This window comes from Narcine bancroftii, chromosome 12 (assembly GCF_036971445.1).
Source record: "Narcine bancroftii isolate sNarBan1 chromosome 12, sNarBan1.hap1, whole genome shotgun sequence".
NCBI classification, from domain to species: Eukaryota; Metazoa; Chordata; class Chondrichthyes; order Torpediniformes; family Narcinidae; genus Narcine; species Narcine bancroftii.
The window spans coordinates 8,652,165-8,672,168 of NC_091480.1; the positions used below are offsets into that span (position 1 = coordinate 8,652,165).

At 38.3% G+C, this 20,004-nt stretch overlaps 1 protein-coding gene across 1 annotated transcript in view; it reads left to right on the forward strand.

Annotated features, from left to right (window-relative positions):
- The window catches only part of LOC138746988 (dynein axonemal assembly factor 5-like), a 93,238-nt gene that overhangs the window by 23,701 nt on the left and 49,533 nt on the right, over nucleotides 1–20,004 (forward strand). The gene's annotated exons all lie outside the window — the stretch shown is intronic.

The following is a 20,004-nucleotide window of genomic DNA, read 5'->3' on the forward strand; positions in this document are numbered from 1 at the left end:
TGGACATGACACAGCAAAGATCAAGGAGCAGAGCCAATGTTTTGGCCTTGAGCAAGGTCCTTGATGAAGGGCTCAAGCCTGAAATATTGGTTCTGTACCTTGATCTTTGCTCTGTAAAGTCCACCGTTTGACCTGCTGGGTTTCTCCAGCTTTGTGTTTTTACTTCAGTCATAGTGGCTGCAGACTTCTGTTTTACTTTGTACTTGAAAAATTGATCAACTTCAAATGTATATAATTTGCCATTAATTTCATAAAGCAAATTCCCCCGAGTCCTATAATTCAATCTCCTTCTGCAAGTGCTTGGAGAATGTGTGATGGGAGATGGGAGGATGGAAACAGGATAAAGGAGGGTGGTCGTTTAGTTGGTGAATATTGCTCTTGAAATTGTGTTGGAATTTTCTCACGATGACGTGGGTGGCCAGTAATAACCCTGTGACAACCCCACAGGAGTTGTGTCAGGCTCAACTTGCAGGCCTTGACATTGGGGTCATCATGGGCATTTGGATGACTGAGCAGCTTTTTTGCAGGAAAACATAAGAAATGGAACACCTGGAATGCCCTAACTATTTCTATGCGCATCAGCTGGACCGGAGGCAATACAGTGAAATTGGGCTGTACCTTAATACTTGAGAACTTTGATCAAATGAGAGGGAGTCTATGTGATACCATTTGGTTTAGTTGCTGCGGGAGTACAAATGCAAGGCTCTTGTGTTAATCAATGGAAGAACCTGGAGCTAACACAAACTGTATTTAGTGGCTAGACCCAAGAAGAAGAAGAAATACAGCCAGGGAAATTGGGCAATAGAAAGTCAAAGGTTGAAGAAAGGGAAGAAGATCACTTGGGGGCAGGGGACAGTATGAGAATCATCAGAAGGAAGAGGTGGTGTCTGGGCAGGACAAAGGAAAGATTCCTGGACAGTTCTTTCAAGGAGCACAGAAGGAGGAAGTCATGGTTTTGACATTGTTAGGTTCAAATACTGCTTTCCTAAAAATTCCATGACAACACAAAATAAACCACTCACTCACAAATATAACCCGGAAAAGGCCTGTGGAGTAAATGAGTTTAAAAAAAACAGATGATGGTCGCCATTTGAATGACGTTATGAATCAACAGGTCTGGAGCTAAAACTGGGTGGTGGCATTTATTTGATATTGCAATTTCAGGTGTGTAATGGAATTGGATATTGTCTAAATCATGAGTGCCTCTTGGAAAATTTAAAGTTTTGATCTTGGGAAGGACCAGTTACTCAAGGAAAATGAATTACCAATAAGAAGTTTTTTTACACTCCCTGGAGTCTTCCTATATCAAAGAAATAATTCTGCATGTTGCTGGCCACACATGTTGAATAACTGAGTCGTGGCATTTTGTTAACATCACAGAATTTCTAAGATTGAAACTAAAAGGAACACTGTGTGTGCTGCAGTTCCTCAAACTTTGCTTTTATCTGTGTTCTGTGTATTCCAGAACTTTTTCTGTCATTGATCTTTAACAAAGCTATTACATTTTGTTATTGGTCAGTGATAAGATGCCTTTTTGTTAAATGAATATTTCCCTCTCAAGATTTAGAATTGTTTTTAGAAACTGGAGTATTTAAGGAATTTTGTGAGTGAGTGGTTTGATTTGTGGTGTCATTAGGAATGCCTGGCAAAAATGTTTGCTTGCTGTCCGTATCAGAAAGCATTGCAGCTGTAAATCCCAACCTCTATATATTTCCTCACTTCCCCAATTGTACCTTCTGTCATTTTTCACTTGAGGAGGGCAATAAGTGGAATGACCAGTTTGCAATTCTGCGCTAACACCCAGTTGAATGACTTTTTAAAACAACTTCAGAGTTGTTTTCCAAAGGTTTGAAATTTTAGAAGTACTGTACTTTTCTCAATTAATGTTTTTAAGAATGGGTGCTTACTTGATTTATTTAATTTATTAGTAAAGCTTTATTTGGAGTTGAACTCTATCATTTTGTCAAAGGCACTTGTAAGATGATGAAAAAATTCAAAGTGCTAGTGGGGAAAATATCTTCATTTTGCTTTGTGCTACATACTGCTTTCTTTCAAATTTAATTAAGTTGAAGTTTTCTTTATGACATTGTTTCTCCTTTTTCCTCCCATCTTGCTCATCTTAACATATTATGTATCTTCCTTATCTGAAAGGGAGCTAGAACATGAGATGTGAAGGCGGCATAAGCCCTTTGGCCCTCCCACTCTGCTCATCAAGATCCAGACTGATCTTCTGCCTCAGCACCATTCCCCTGTTCCTTTAATGGTGAAATCTTATCGCAGGTGGTGGAAATGGCAATGCACTATATGTTGAATCCAGAAGCTTGGTTCTAGGTGAGGTTGTGTCTGGGGTGGGAGGAGGGAGGAGAATGGGCTAAGGCAAATGTGTGGGGAACTAGGGGAGATGCAGTGAGGGTTGAGTTAATGTCAGTTGAGGGGAAGCCACCTTTCACAAAGGAGAAGAACATGTCAAAATTCCCTGAAATGAAAGCCTCGTCCTTTGAGCATATTTGGCAGAGATGGAGGAATTGAGAGAAAAGAACAGAATCCTTGCAGGAGAGAGGGTGGGAAGTTGGCAGCAAAGTTGCCAAAGGAAGATGGTCATTTTCAGCGGTATTTTTTTTTGGCTGATGCATATGGTGATGCAATAATACATAAATAGAGTAAATGTTTAAGATGGAAGATTTAGGTGCTAAACCAGTTAGGTTTTTTTCCCTCTGGGTAGCATTAATTTTTTTTTGCTTTTGTTCTGCTAAGTGAATAATATTCTGTACTTTTGAATTATGTTTTGTGGAGTGTTTTTGTAGCTGGTCCAGTTTATCTTAGTTCATTGATGATCCTCAGGATGTTGACAATGTCAAACTTTTTCTTGAGCTATGTCTGTGCAGCAGTGATTTTGGATTTGTTCATTAAACCAGAAGTTTGCAATGTTGTGTTATGTAGGAATCTGGCCATATTCCAAACCCCTATTTCAGGTGACAAAATATGGATGCGGCCAAGTTGGCAAAAAGTTCAAGGGTAGTGTAACAGATCAATGCACAAGGTAGCAAGGGAGTGTGAACAAAATACTTCACATCAGATTGACAACAATCTTGGAACACATTTTCTGTAGGGATGGTTAAAAAGTCAGTTGGGCTCTCAAAAAGATAATTTACAGAAGTTTAGGAAAAGACAGAAATGGGACTGAATGGCTTGATCTGCAACAAGTTACATTGGACTTCAAGGTTTGATTAACCTCCCTCTGTGTTGCACTCTTATGTGACTTTTAGTGAATGATGCCTGATTGGCAGAACAAAGTAATTCTAAACGTGATACTCTGTTACCTTTTGATTTTTGTATCAATTCCTAATGCAATGATAAACTGTGATATCCGATTCAAACATCTCAACTTCCTACCCATATCCCCAAAAAGGCATTCGAAAATTGAGGTCTTCAAAATGAGTTGTTAATATGTATACTCTATGAGAATGCCTCCTCAACTATGATTATAGTCTGAATGTTTCTACAGTAAAACCACCTTGTATCCAGCACCTACAGGGATTGGTAGATACTGGATAAGCGAGTTTTCCAGTTGCTTAAGATTGCATATTGCATGAATGGAGAACTAATGGCGAGGCAAGCTGATTTTTAAACTTCTGGGTTTTTTTTTTACCCATTATCTGCAATTTTTTTGCTGGTTGTGTGAGGTTCCCAGTTGCTTGAATTCTGGATAACAGGGTGAAAATGATTCTGTATGGCAGGGTGGTGGGTGGGGTGGAGGGGGAAGGTTAATCTGAATTCAGATTTGCAGTTACTAATACATAGTGTTTAAATTAACTGTATCAGTAATTGTTCAAAGCAGAAACTACAGGGACAAGATAATCTTGGTTCTTCAATGAAGCATGTCTGCTTTAAAGAATATTTGTATGAAAGCAGTTTGTTTTTTTTTCGGTGAAGTTTTAAATGTAAGCAATGGACTTTGTAGATAATATTTCCTTCCAGAACACTTTTTTAATCGTGTTTGGTGATTTCAGAGGAATCTATAACATTTTTTTTCCCTGAGTTCTGTCTGGTTTTGAGTTAAAATTGGATTATGTTTTGTCTTACCCAAGGAATTAATTGTACGGCTGTTGGTGAGTGAGAACTATTGAAACATACAATTGCAATTTAATTGAATGGGAAGGACTCAGTGGTCCTTCTTTCTTCTATAACGATAATTAGGAATTGCGAATCTGAATAAACTGTTAACGTGTTCAATAAAATTCTACCAGCTCCAATTAATTGAGTTTTATTGAAGCAAATTAAAGAATTGGTGTGTCTTCTTTCTGAAAATGCCCCGTATTTTCTAATCAGTGGTTTGATTTCATAACAAATAAATTGCTTTCTGAAAGTAGGTAATTAGACAAATATGATAAGGTATTTATGGATGCATGGTAAGGTCATACAGGTACATGATCCTTTATCCGGACATCTAAAATCCAGAAAGCTCCAAAATCTGGCAAGTGGGGACCGGCGGTTGGGGGAGGTGGCCGAGGGACGGGCAGTCGGGGGAGGTCAGGCAGTCGAGGGACGGGCGGCCGGGGGAGGCGGCTGGGTGGCCAGGGGAGGTGGCCGAGGGATGGGCGGTCAGGCAGGCGGCTGTTGGGGGAGACTGCCGGGCGACTGGAAGGGAGTGGGGGTGGATAGGCAGCACAATTCAGGTGGGCTTTCCAAAATCTGGAAAAATCCAAAATTCAGAACACTCTATCCCCCAAAGGTTCCGGATAAAGGATGGTGTACCTGTATTTATTGTCTTGATTCAGATCTTTACATCTCTGGTGTATCCACATTTATTGTCACTTCTTTATTTGGCTCAAGAGCATGGTATTAGGCTGACTTCTTAACCAGATGCAATGTTGGTCATGCATTTGCAGTATTATGAATTGGTGTCATAGCACAATGGGTGAGTATGGATTTGCAGTACTGGTGAGAATCTGCTCCATGCTGCTGAATGGGATATGGCCATGCCTTTCAATGCTAATTGAATGGATTCTTGATGGAAGTTTCATTGATTCTGTTGGCATCAATACCAATGAAAGCACAACTGCTCCTTTTTAATTTAGATTTCTCATCCCAAGTGCAGGCTATATATTGGACAAAAACATCTGTTATAAACATTTAATTTTAATGGATGTATTTCTTTAAATCATGGCCAGCGGTCCTCACTAACATTTTGTTTGCAAACTGAAGTTTTAGAGGGTTGCCTGCATGTTTGGTGATCAGCCATTACGACCAAACCATATTTTTTGGCGGGCAGCAATCAAGAACAAAGTAAATATTTTGGACCGCACATTAATGACGATGCCCTCACTTTCCTTTCAATCTTATTTATCCAATATCATCTTGTATTAGTTCTCAATGTTAATTTGGCCTTGGAGCACTTGGATCTAACAAATCTGTAACTTTGAGGAAGAAAGCATTGCTGCCAAGCATTTTTTTCCACAGATTATTGCAGGTTGTTGTGAATTATCGAGCTGGTAGCAGCTGGATGAGAAATTTTAGGCATCAAGTCAAAAATGTAGGCTCGCTGGCAATGAAAACTTGTGGCTACATTGAAACCAGAGTGAGCTTTAGAACTAGTTGGTTTCATAGAAAATCTACTCTTTCCTCAATCATTTTAATGCTGGTGCTTTGACAGTTGGAGTAAAGGACTTGCAATAAGTTTAATTGGAACTGTTTATTATGAATTCAACAGGTGGAAACACAAGTGGTTCTGAAATTTGCATCTAACATAGTGAAGCATTACTGCAGAGCGAGAGAAGAACAACACATATAGGGGTGTAAGTGAAGTCAAGACGAGACTGATTTATTGATCTCCCCAGCCCTGATTTGACTCAGCCCTAGCTTCCTGCCACTGGGCCTGGTATTCCCGCTGCTGCAGGCGGATGTGACGTCACTGCTGAGCTGGCCTTTGGTTGGCTGTGGTTCCCGCTGTGCAGGCTCCTGGCCAGTGAAGGCCAATAGTGTGTGTTGGCTTTTCGCACTAGCCATGTTAGTCTGCCATTTTGAGTGCCAGTTCACTTGCCAGGCAGCGATCTGCTATACTTCTGTTATTCTTTTGCCTTCATTGTTGGTGAGGCCTCACTTGGAGTACAAAGTATGGTTTTAGGCTCTTTATTTAAGCAAGGATGTGCTGGCCTTCGAGAGGTTTCAGAGATGATTTTTAAAAATGATTCCTGAAGTGAAGGGATTAGCACATGAGGAATGTTTGACGCCTCTTGGACTGGAGTTCAGAAAAAGGAGGGGAGACCTCAGAAGCATTTTGAACGTTGAAAAGGCTGGACAGAGTAGATGTGGCAAAGTTGTTTCCTGTGGTAGAGGAGTCAAAGACAAGAGGGAACAACTTCAGGACTAAAGGAAGCCCATTCAAAACAGAATTGTGGTGGAATTTATTTAGCCAGAGAGTGGTAGTACCATGAGCAGCTGTGGAGGACAGGTCATTGAATGTATTTAAGAATGAGGTGGTTAGGTATCTGAATAGTCAGGCAGGGGAGTGGGGATGAGTGGGAGAATGGATCAGCTCATGATAGAATGGTGGAGCAGAATCGACAGGCGAAATGGCCTACTTCTGCTCCTGTATCTTATAGTCTTGTAAATTTGGTCTTCATTAGTGAATTTCACATTTATTACTGTGTCCCCTTTAATATTTCACTTCAACAATATCGCACTATTGTATGGAAAAATGATGCAAAGTTAACTTTACGGGAATCCTTTCGCTTCCATATGTTGCAATTTTCCCAAAACTTCACCTTTTACACCTCACTGCCACTTTCAGTCTAGGTCCCTTGAACACCGGTTAAATTTAGCAAGCAACTTGCTTCCACTTGTGCCTGTTCTTCAAAATAAGAATGAAGGGCGGGGGGGGTGCTACATGAAAGACCTAGGCAGACATGTTTTCATTGAGCTCTCTGAAGAGTATTAAAAAGGTTAAAACTGTAAAATAAAGAATTTTTTTACTAAAAAATGGATAAAACAACTACTAAGAAACCAAAGCAGCTGAGAACAAAAAAAATGAAGTTTCTACGCAGCCAGGATCAACGAGTGAGAGCCCGAAAGGGACTGGCGCAAAAGTGGCCTTGGGGCTGGTGGACCCCGACAAAGCTGGCGATATGGGACAAGAGTGAAATATTATTCTGGAGAAAATGGAAAACTTGAACAACCGATTTGCTGGTGTTGAAAATGTAATGAGAGGAATGACAAAAATTAAAGAAATGGTTGAAGATTTAAATGGAAAGATTGATCCAAGCTGACATAAACTTTGTTAAAAGCACAAGATAAGGTAAAAAGCTTTGGAGAAAGATGCAAAGCAATAGGATTCTGTCAGATAAGGTTTCCTGGATGATTGACTACATGGAGAATTTTAGCAGACAAAATAATGCCCAAATTGTTGGACTGAAAGAAGGAATGGAGGGATTCTGCGAGTGTTGGGAGAAGACCAATTCAGAGGAAAAACTGCAGATTTGAAAGGGCTCACTGGACATTCAGACCCAAGCGAGCTGGAGATCAGCAACCATGACCGGCCTGGTAAGACTTTTGAGCTACCGTTATGGGAGATAATTCTGAGAGCAGCATTTGAATAATCTAAGCAAAATAATGGTCCACCTGAAACTGACCATTATAAAGTGTTTCTTCAAGATCTTAGTCCTACTTTGATTAAGCAAAGGAAGGTTTGATGATGTAAAAAGACAATTGCATTCCAAAAACTGAAATATTTGAACTACCCAACAACTCTGAGGGTTGAAATAACAGAAGGTAATTGACGATTTTTCAAGACAAAGAAGGAGGTGGAAGACTTCCTGTGAGGTTTATGAAAAGGTTAAGGCTGCCAAAGAGGAAGACTGAAGAATATTTACAATGGAACGAAGTAAAAGTTGTATTTTTTAAAAAGTAAAAAATTTTGTAAAAGTTGAAAAGTAAACTTTATTGAAATGTTCACTGAGAGCTCAGTAAAGAGAGAAAACTTGGGAAAAGTAGTAGCAAGATGGATACTCCATTCTAAGGGGATAATGGTGTCCGGAGAGGAGTGTCTATAAAAAATGACACTAATGGCAGGATATTACTGAAATATTAACAAGAATGACAGGGATGGACCTTCACTGGCAATCCGGAGATTTATCTTTTAGGCAATATTATTGAAATAACTAATAAACTGACCAAATGCCAAAGTTAATGAGTTGAAATAGCCTTAGCAGTGGCTAAAAATTGTAGTACAATTACTTGGAAATCTGACTCCCTTCTACATATAGCACGATGGATTGCTAAGATGAATAGTTGCATACCTATAGAAAAAATTACATACAACTTAAAGAACAAATATGACCTATTTATTAAGATATGGCAGCTATACTTAAATTATATAGGGGTCCAATTGTGATTATAAATTAAATTCTAAAGTATAAATATAGGTGACTTCCCCATATAGAATTCTTGACTATTAATATAATTGTGAGCCCTGACAGTGTGGTTGTGTTTTGTTTTTTTGTAAAGAATAAGTTTTTTACATATTTAATATTGGAGAGTTTTTCTATGTATATTTATGGGGAAATTTAAACAAAAAATTCTTTAAAAAAAGAATGAGGTTCAGGTTTTCCATGAACGCGTCATGAAATTTGTTGCTTTGTGGCAGTATGATTGTCCAGACAAGGTGCAAAATCACTACGTTACAATTTCATAAATACAAAATTTTAAAGAAAACTAGTACAAAAAAGTGAGGTAGTATCCATAGGTTCATTGTATGTTCAGGAATCTCATGGCGGAGGGGAAGAAGCCTTTTTTGTAACTTTGAGCAATGGAATCCCACTGGGGCTTATGCAGGATTTCAACAATTCCTTGAAGTACTGTCAGATAAGAGATTGGGCAGCATGGGCATTTAAAAAAAAAAGACCAGGGCAAAGAAAATGCTTTGGGATGTTTTGAAATCATCCTTGATTAAAGTATAGGGCTTTATGCCTTGTGCTTTATCAAGCATAAAGCAGATGGTGCAGCATAGTCGGCGTGTCCATTAGCATAATGTTGATACAGCGCCAGCAACTGGTGTTCGCACCCAGTGCTGTCTATAAGGAGTTTGTATGTTCTTCCCGTCAACATGCATTTCCTCTAGGTGCTCCGGTTTCTTTCTACCCTTCTTTATACCCTTGGGTATAATTAAGTGGCACGGACTCGCAGGCCAATAGGATGTGTTACTGTGCTGTATATCTAAATTTGAAATAACGTCTTCACTAACTCAAGGGAGCTTCTGCTCTGTGACCATTAAGAATGGAGAAGGAACAGTGAATGCAATGAAAACCCCAAGCCTATTCATCAGGGCATAGGGGAATCCAAAATCTTATGGGGGCTGTAGATTTATTGTGTATTTGGAGGGCATATGCTTATGGGCTGGAAAGGTCTGCTACTATGCTCTACATCTAAATTTAAATAAGCTGGGTGGGTTTTTGTAAGAAATGTTTCAAGCTAATGGTGTTAATTATGACAGTCTAGCTCTTTGGAACCATTTGTGTCCGGTGAGTCAGATGCCTGTGGATTCGATTCCTACACAGGGGACTTGTTAAAATAACTAATGCTAACTTCTCTGTATAGTGTAGGTTTCATCTTACACATCCGTTGCAATCTATTCTCTTGAATAGCTAACAGATCCCAAGGCACTATTCAGGGAGAAGGAAGCCTGATCAACATTCATGCTTCAAAAAGGTGCTTCAATTATGTTTTTTAGATAAACTTTGCCTGATTTTTACCAGTCTGAAGAATGTATGACATCTTGACATTGGTCGTTCATACACAAATGGCCAAATCTCCATTTCTTTACACGAGTTTAGGCAGCGTACCAGAAGTCCAGTAAGTAAAGAGGCGGGACTTGCAATGCCATTGCAACAACGTCTTATACATTAGCCCTCTGTGCCGTTCACTTAGACTGCAGAAAGGAAATTGACAAGGGTTTTAAGAGGTAGAATGTCGGAACGGGAATTGCATCTTCATTCCTGTTCCGAGCTTTTTACACAGCATGCATTCTGGGAAAATGGGAATATTTTCCTGGAATGCAGTGGCTGTCTTTAAAAAAAACCAAACAACCACAACATATGTGCCTGCCTGCCCTGCACTTTTTATTTTAGAGTGCTGTAAATGGTTATATGCTTATATGGTTATATATAGTTAAAAGTATTGCAGTAGGCCCACCATTAGATTCAACACAGAAATGCTAGAGGAACTCAACCAGTCTTGCAAAATCAGTTGAGTTTCTCCAGCATTCTGTGTTTTGACTATAATCACAGCGTCTACAGACTTTGGTGTTTCACTCCTCTGTTAGATTGAACACCAACAAGCAGCAACAAGAAATAACACTAAACATGATCACAATTTGTAGGCTTAAAAGTGGAATCCTTTAAAATTCCTTTGCTTTAATTTTTTCACCAACCACTTTTTAAGAGGTTATTAATGAGAATTAAGCTGTTGGATAATTTTCATAATTAAAGCGAGGCAATATCACCAAGTTTTGTGCATTGTAGTACATGCTATTAATATTTTGTGATGTCTACAAAGTGTTTGGTCAATCTTGACCTGAGGATTTGGATGTATGTGTCAGAGGTTGTGCATCAAAATAGTCCTTAACTCTATTTTGAAAAGTTGTGGCCTTCTGCAGAGGAAGAGATTGAATGTTTCCATGTTCCTTCCTTTCCCAAGTTACCACCGGTGTAGTGTTGCCAGAATGTGTTAAGAGCAGCTTCTTGTGTTCATGAAGTAAGTATTCATATCAGGAAGAGGGATTTATGTGGCTAACACTTGTAAGGTTTGTTAAACAATCACAAGTTGTCAGTTGTTCTCTGTAAAACCTGAACTACTATTATCAAAGTGCTCAAATAATAGTTCCTTTGGAAAAGAATTTGACACTTCCTGGTGTTTAGTGATTATTGCCTTTCTGTACCCTTCTTACCATGCTACTTCTCGGTTGATTTAGTATCTTGGTGTGAGAAATATGAAGTATGAATGAGCCATAGGTAAAAGAAGATATGTGCAGAGATTCATGAGGATGAAATTGAGGAAAAATGAAATTATTAAATAAGTGCAGACTTTGCATTTGCTGTAGATTTCAAAGTTCAAGGACATGCATGACATCACATACAACCCTGAGATTCTTTTTCCTGTGGCAAGACAGAATAGCACGATTTGGAAGTGCAAAATGTACTCTGAAGATGTGTATTAGGCAAACAAATAAAGAATGTAATGAACTGTGCAATGCAGAGAAAAAAATATCAATAATGTGCAAAGTAAGGGTCCTTAAATGAGTCCCTGATTGAGTTGGTTGTTGAGGAGTCTGATGGTGAATGGGGAGCAGCTGTTCCTGAACCAGACAGTATATCTGGTTCACAAATGTGAAAGAATTGCTGTGATCTTTTCTTGCCTCCTGGGCAAATATTAATTTCCACACTATTATGAACAAATTAGATCAATGCAGTCCTGCTGCACCCACTCACAAACTGAAAATGGTTATATCCTGCAAAACTTATTCCATATGTGATACATTAATGGATATTAATTTATTGAATGCGATTACGGTTCCCTGCCATATAATTGCTAAGAGCCATTTCAATCCTTGGCTGATTTGATTATTAACCTTATGATAGTATCTGAACATATTTTCCACTGGCAAAATAGAGGTGTTAGTACCACTGAGTGGTACGAAAATTAAAATAAAATTTGTACCAATTTCATGTCAATGTTACACCATTGACACTTCACACATGGCATACTTTCTACTGATATTTGATATATTGTGAACAAACATTAATTTGCACCAAACTGATGATTGATTAGATTGGATAACTGATTAATCAGAAAAACATGTTTAAGCAGTGGGGGGGGGGAATCAATTAAGCCATGAAATGATTCTCTGACAAGTGATGGAAAGTTTCCATTTCCAGTCGTTTGTGTGGGTGTCTGCTTTTTCAAAGCTATCAGAGGATACAAACACTAAATGGTAATTGGCAGTTTTAATGTGTAACTTTGAAATGTTGATTTAAGCTTTGGGGAAAAAAAATCATTTCATGGCTTAATTGATCCCCCCCCCCCCCCCCCCTGGCTTAAACATGTTTTTCTGATTAATCAGTTATCCAATCTAATCAATCATCAGTTTGGTGCAAATTAATGTTTGTTCACCATATATCAAATATCAGAAAGTATGCCATGTGTGAAGTGTCAATGGTGTAACATTGCTATTGGCTTTATTTTTAAATAGCTGAGCAGATGTGACCATTCAGTATCTGACAGCTCTTGCTGAAACGGTGGTTACTGTTCCTTTACCCTTACATGAAGAATTAATGAAAAGTTTGAAGAGTGCGGACCATAAAAGTCACTTGACAGTGTTTCAGTTGACCTACAACCCCCATGCTTTGTGAAGAGGGGAGGAAACCCATGCCAACACAGGGAAAACGTGCAAACTCCTTACAGACAGTGCTTGATTCGAACCAGTGTCATTGATGCTGTAATAGCATAGCACTAAACCCTACACTAACTGTACCGCATCTCACTTTAGCCATGGCAAAGATGTGGCTTGCACTGAACAGAGTCACAACCAGTTCTGGTCATTGGTTGTAATGAGACGTATCCCCCAAGTATATTAAAGGGAATGGCATGACTTCTTACAAAAATTCCACAAGATTGTATTTGTAGAATTGGGTCGGTTGGAGTTAAAATATTCCTACTTTGTGCTAACTATTTGGTGACAGGGCTCAAAAACAAAAAAAAAACCTAAAAAAAATGTTTATCTCTGAGTTTGATCAACTTTTAATCTAATCACCTTCTGATCTCAACCCTGAAATGTTAGTTGTTTGTCATATGCCAGACCAAATTGAACACAGATTATTTAAAATCCACTTGCTGCAACTTGCATATTTAGAAAGTAGGGATTTTCAATATTTTATCTCTCATCCTTGCACTCTGCATTAAAACAAATGCTGCATATATAAATGGCCCATCTCGATGTACTTACCCAGAATGGAATGAGTTGATTTTGAGCGTAAATGAGTTATTCAACCCAATAAGTAATGAAACCAGCTTAAATGGGGTTCTGTCAAGGCTACAGATGAGAACCTACTCATCACTTGTATACTGTGAGTTTCCTAAATACATGTAGTTTTTATTGAATGTAACCTTCATTGGGCAGTCTGTGCAGAATGTGTCTGAGGCAGTTCAGTAGATCACCAAATACTCTCAAGCTTCTACAGGTGCACTGAGGAGAGCATTCTGGCTGGTTGCATCACTGCCTGGTATGGAGGCACCAACTCTCAGGACAAGAATAAACTCCAGGAGGTTGTTAACTCGGCCTTTGTCATCACAGGGACCAGACTTCACTCCATCAAAGACATGTATGAGGCAGTGTCTTTAAAAAAAAAAGCAGTTTCTAACCTTCCAGGCCTTCCAGGCTATCATCAGGAAAAAGGTTCAGGAGCTTAAAAATGAGCACTCAGTGGGACAAAGAGCATTCAGCTTCCCCACTGCCATCAAATTCCTGAATGAACAATGACCCATGGACATGGCCTGACTTTTCGTGCACTAGTGTTGTTAGCATTATTTTATTTTTTATAAGATGGTTATAATATGAATGTTTGCTCTACGATGCTGCTGGAAAACTTCATGACTTGTTCATGACAATAAATTCTGATTCTGCCTCGGGACACTTGATGTAGTTTTAAAGCAAGGTACTTGATCATTAAAAAATAAGTTTTCTTCAGATTGCAAAATTTTATTTGTTGATTCAATAAGTAAAACAGTGGCAAAAAAGTTCATCATACAAAGGGAACATATGGAAGTTTGAACATGTATGTTTTTCCATAAACTTGGTTTGCATCAGATTCCCACAGATAAGATGAGACACCAGATGTCTTAACTATAGAACCATAAAACATTACAGCACAGAAAACAGGCCCTTCTAATCTGTGCTGAACAATTATTTTGCCTCGTCCTACTGACCTGCACATAGGTGTCTGAAGAATCACATAATCTTTTATCCAAGGCAAAAGCTGTATAATATGAAAAGTATGTGCATGTGGAAAATGTTGACTTGGGGTCGGAATCATTTGTCTGAACTGCTTTCTCAACATTGAAGTGTGACCAGGTTCACTCATATTTTGAACAGATTTTCTTTATCATTTTCAAGGTACACTGTGTTGTACCATAATTATAGTGTGTTGAAATTAGTCAAGAATTTTGAAGTTGAAAATGATCAAAATCTGACTTGTTTAAGAGAGAGCATGAAAATTCTGCTCATTGAATGATGAAGGAGTGAGGCACCTATCCAGAGAAATTGCTTGGTGGGAAGTGACAATGCCGATTGTTCATATTTGAAACGATGGGATCATTTGAGAGGCATGGTAAACTGAGAATTTGTTTCACAGCTGTGTGTACATATGGTAACTTAAGCTCTTGTTTACACGGGAAAATTCAAAGATTAATTAACTCTGAGCATTTATATACTTTGCCAACTTTCAAGATGTACAAAAATGATTTGCTGTGAATTAGTAAAGATAAATGTTGTTAAGTTTAATTCAATTATTGAATGAAAGAGCAATCTTCAAAGTTCTTTTAAACATGACTGTTGAATATATGACCTGTTGTGAAATGGTGCTGTTGTTGGGTGACTTATTTTTTTGGGTTTTGTATGAGGAGTGGGAGGAAGGGGAGAGAAGACAAATCTGTACTTAGTATCAGTTTAAATTCTGCCTGCTTCATTACTATTTGCATTCTTGTGAAAGGAGGAGTTTGCCATAGGATTCTCTGAATGCTTCAGAGCCAGTGAAGTACTTTTGAAATTTATTCACTGTTGTCATGTAAATAAATACAGACGGCCAATCTGTACACAGCAAGACCTTCATACATAAATGCAATAAAATAGCTGGACATGATCTGCTGGAGGAACTCAGCGGGTCAAGCAGCATCATTGGGAGAAAAAGAATGATCAATATTTCAAGCCAAAACCCTTTTCTGAGACTGTATTGAGGGGTTTCAGCAGAAATGTCAACCACTTTCCACCCCAACCCCCCTTCCCAACTGATGCGACTCGACTCCCTGAGTTCCTTCAGCAGGTTAAGTATAGGTTTAGATTCCATCATTTCTAGTCTCTTATGTGTCTCCAATGAGCTAAAATAATGAGATGAAGTATTTGTACTGACATGGGTAGAAAAATGTTGGTCAGGTCTTGAGGAGAGCTCTTTTTATTTTAGTACTCTAGTGAATTTGCCATAATGTATTGTGAAATAAATTTGCATGTTTTTAACTTTCTAAAACAGGAAGAAAAAATGCAGACTTAAAGATTGGAACAGTAATTAATCATTAACTAGTCCAAAAAGGGATAAATGGATCAGTCTTGGGTTGAGGGAATGAGTTGATATCAACATTTTAGTTGAAGGAACCAAATGTAAGACTTTTTTAAATGAAAGATCAGGTGGAAATGTGAATGATGCAAATGCAAGGTGGTGACAGAGGAATAATGACTGAGGAAGCAAAAGGCAGTTGACATTTCATTTCTTGAACCCTGAAGGATTACTCTAGCACTTTTCTGTATTGCAGATAGAGTCGACAATTAGGATGGCAATTGTTTGATGACCTTTTATTGCAGAAGGAATTCAGTACAAGAATAAAAATCTCACTAAGAACACACCAAAACTATTACCCACAAAGTTGGTCTATCTTCATCAACTGGAATAGACTTCTTGAGGCAGAAATGCAATATGAGTTTGAGTGCATCAAATCAACATTCTTGGGAGTCAAGATCAAGAGATGACCAAATTGAAGCATATAAAACTCTGGCAAGGCTTTCCAGGATCAATGCCGGAAATGAGGCGTGAGGTGGTCACAAACTCAAAATAAATGCTGGCCATTTATGTCTTGAATGATGAGAAATTTCTTCATTCAGAGTCCATGAAGCATAGTCACTGATGTATTCAAAACCAAGCATGATACATTCTTGGATATCAGAGGAAATGGCATTGAGGTGGAAGACCAGCAGTGATCTTGTTGAGTGATGGAGCAAGTTCATAGGGCTGAATGAATTAGTTGCTTTCCTGTTAGTTATGTTACAGATGTCAACTGACTCCTAAAGTAGGACAACAAAATATTCGCACCAACTGGTGTACCCAATAAACAAAGAACAAGATAAAAGAATGCATTCACACATAGAGTGGCAAATTTCAGTGCAACAAACTTGTTCTAACCAGTAACTCTAAAGAACCCAGCTGTTAAGTACTTTTGCATTTCCCTATAATAACCTTATTGCTATTAAATGTGACCTAACTCATGAGAACTGAAGTACAGGGGAGTTTTCATTTTCACTTCTCATATTTATCATGTTGCATTTAAACCAATATTGGTTGAATTCCTTATAAAACTTATTCAAAAATTACTAAATCTCAGAATCAGAACATGTCACAAAATTCATTATTTTGCGCAGCGTCACGGTATATAAACCATCTTACCAAAAATAAAAATAGTGCAAGAAAAAGTCAAAATAAGGCAGTGTTTGCGGTTCATTATGCTTTCAGGAATCTGATGGCAGGGGAAAAGAAACTGTTCTTGTACCACTGAGTGCTCAACTTCAGCCTCTTGTACCTTTTTCTCAATGGCAGCAGAATGAAGAGGCATGGCCTGGGTGGTGGGGGGTCCTTGAGGATAGAGGCTGCTGTCTAAAGACACTGCCTCTTGTAATATCCTAAGATCTAACATCTGACTTTCTGATGGTGTTATTTTGAGATACAATTGGGTTGAAAAGTTTTTGTAAAAGAATATTGTAAATATTTTTGATTGAATACAGTTTTAATGTGGCATACTACTTGTGTTTAGGATAAATAACAAGGGGAGTGAGTGTGTGTAATAAATAACAGGGAATATAGGTTTGTCACCCAGTAGTTTTACTCTGTGACTCAATGTAAAATACTGTTTTGAACTTGGGGGAAACTCGGGGCTTTTAATAATTCTTCGTTGACCACCATCGCCTGCTTTCAAGTTAATGAACCTGGCATTCTCACCTTCTCATCCCTTTGATCTTGATGACAGCTGTGGAAGTTAGAGGAAAAGTGAAGTCAACTCTGCTTCTTAGTTCCAGCCAGGTGATGGAATGATTTTTTTCATCCAGCTAAGCAGTTACCAACTTGAGATACAGGTGCAGACAATTAATGGCCATAATCTTTTGACAACAGGTAGCTTGGAGGCAAATGGCTGAACTAGTGGACTGAAGTGAAAGAATGGTCGCAATCTGAAAATGCTGCCTTGGGTCAAAAAGGGAGTGTCTCTCCATATTTTTCTTTTAAGCACTGATTATTACCTAACCTTTTGTCATCAATTGATCTGTAATTATGCAGTACAATTGTTTTTGTTCAGAATTTTTTTTCTCTTTACCTTGCATTTTCATTAACCCTCTCTGGTACAAACACCTGTGGTCAGACTTTTTTTGCTCTTCCTCTTCCATATTAAACATTCCTCCAAAAATGTGATCACTTTCTTCCCAAAAGATTGACCTGATCTGTTGTATTGCCATAAACTTTTACTAAGAGATGTACAAAGTAAGATTTCTTCAATTTCCCTCCAGGTTATTCTCCCTCCTTCCTCACCAAGGATAAATCCTGTTATTGTCAAGTATTAATATTATAAATGTAATATTCCCATTCATAGACTATTATCATAATTTGACGACTTAGGCAGGGGTGCTCTGGTGGTGGTGGTGGGGAGGTTTCTATCTGCTCTCAGAGCCGATACTCGAATCTTTACAATTTATTTGGTGGTGACTGTGCTTACTGGGAGGGGTTAGATTAGTATGGGCTTTTTCTTTTTTCTTCTTGTTTTTTTATATAACTAGAAAAGTTTGGTCTGTTTAAATAATCACAATGTGTATCTCAGTTTTAAAATATGAGGTGAAATTCTCATAAGGATTTTTCACTCATTTTGAGAATTTTTTAAGTCAATGTATAATTGATAAGTGACTCATTCTGTGTTGCATTATATAAAAGCCATATAATTAATATCTAAACATAAATTTCTCTCTATAAAATTAATAAAAATATATGAAAAAGAAATATAATCTACATTATATACTTCAACTTTTGTCTGCCATAAGGCAAACAAAAAGTGACCATGAGCATTGCCCAGTGATGCCCCTAATAATAAGAGAAAGAGAAGCAAAAAGGGAATCCTTTCCGAGGCACTGAGGATTTGTTGCAACACTCCTGCAGCCTCTCCAGCCGCATCGATTCCAGTTCAGATCATCAGTAGTCCGAGCTCTGGTTCTAAACCTCCGATACAATCAGGTAGTCTTCAGCACCCAAGGCCCTTCGGGAGCCCTTCTTGGCCTCAGTGCCCTCTTGAATCCTGGTGCCAATACCCGGTTCCCAGAAGGCAGTCTCCAGCAGCCCGTAGTAGATATCTGACGTGCTGAAAAAGACGGAGAAGAATGTAACATAAAGCCACATTTCACAGAAAAATTAATAGGTGACCAGCAAAATGATAAACAACTTTCAGTTACACTCCAATGTGAAGAGATATGAACCTAAATTAGGTGTTGGTCAAAATACAATGATCTAATCAACAAATGGAATTGGATTTAATGATCTGAATAATCTGCTTGCTCCTCCTGTGAGTTTTTCTGGAAGTCCAAGTAATGAATTTTATGAACATTAGCATATGAATAATTTTAAATGGCCTTGGTTTCTAACAAAGTTTTGAAAGAATGTTTCCCTTTGGTGAATTCACATCAGAAGTTGCTGCCTTCTGGTCTTAAAAAATCGGGAATGTTTTATATCAAAGTTTACATAATGCTGAGAATTTTTTAGTTCTCTTTCTCAGTAAATGCAGTGCATAGATAAGATTTAGGGGCTTGGTGAAAATCTGTCCTCTTTTGTATGAGTAGCTAGTCTAATTTTCTGTTTTTTTTAAAATATATGAATTTTAAAAGAAAATATAGGCAAAATTAAATATAGCCTTCCTATTTCAAGGCACTCAATACCTCTGCTTTTATATCATTTCATGCACAGTAATGGTATGGCTGGTAGAAAGTGAATTCAATTGAACCATGAGCCTGTCTGGTGCATTGAACTTGTGAGCAGTTGTAGGAAAAGCTTTCATTGTGTCGCTGTAACCTGTAATTACCGAGCCGCAGAACATGAAGTGGAGTGTCCAACACTGTCTTAGTTCTGTGGTCTGTTATTTATAGTGAAGGGAGGAGAGTTTAAAACCTGTTGTCAGATTTTTTTGGTCACATGTGCCCTGCAATTTTAAGACCCCCTAAAATGGTAGGTTTGATGTGCATCTGAAATAAATCCAGGTGTCTGCTTTGAAGCGTTTTATTGTAAATACATTTTTATAAATAAAATAACTTGTATTATTTATGTGAGCTGTGAAGTACTTTTGATGTGCAGTTAAAATGTACCAGGCAATTTAGCCACTACATGATAAATCAAACAGATGAAATAGATGACCAGATCCTTTGCTTCTTTGGTGTTGGTTGAGTGATAATTGATGGCTGGGCCACAGTGACAATTAACTCCAGTTATCCATCAAATCTCCTGTCTCTGTCCCTTTTACCTTGTTGCTTTCTGACCTCCCGAGATTTTCCTGCATTTTCTGTTCCCTACATCCAGTTGATGAATCCCAGCTCTGTCTCTGATATCTTGTAGGATGGGCTTCCTTGAATTAAATTGCTTGTTGGCACATGTACCAAATACTGTGAAAAGCTATGTCTTGTGTACTCTCCAGGTAAGTCGACTCAAATTTAAATGCAAACACAATGCTGGAAAAACTCAGGAGGTCAAGGTCAAACACCTGACTATATTTTGCTCATACCTCTCAAGCCTGAAATGTGCAGTTTGAGGTGCTGAGTTTCTCCAGCACGGTGTCTGTACTTCAATCGCGGTGTCTGCAGACTCATTGATGAGTACAGGGTATAGAACCAAGGGAAGAGTACAGTTTAAACAGAGCATGGGAGCCACAGTGTAACCATGTCGATGAGTATAGGGT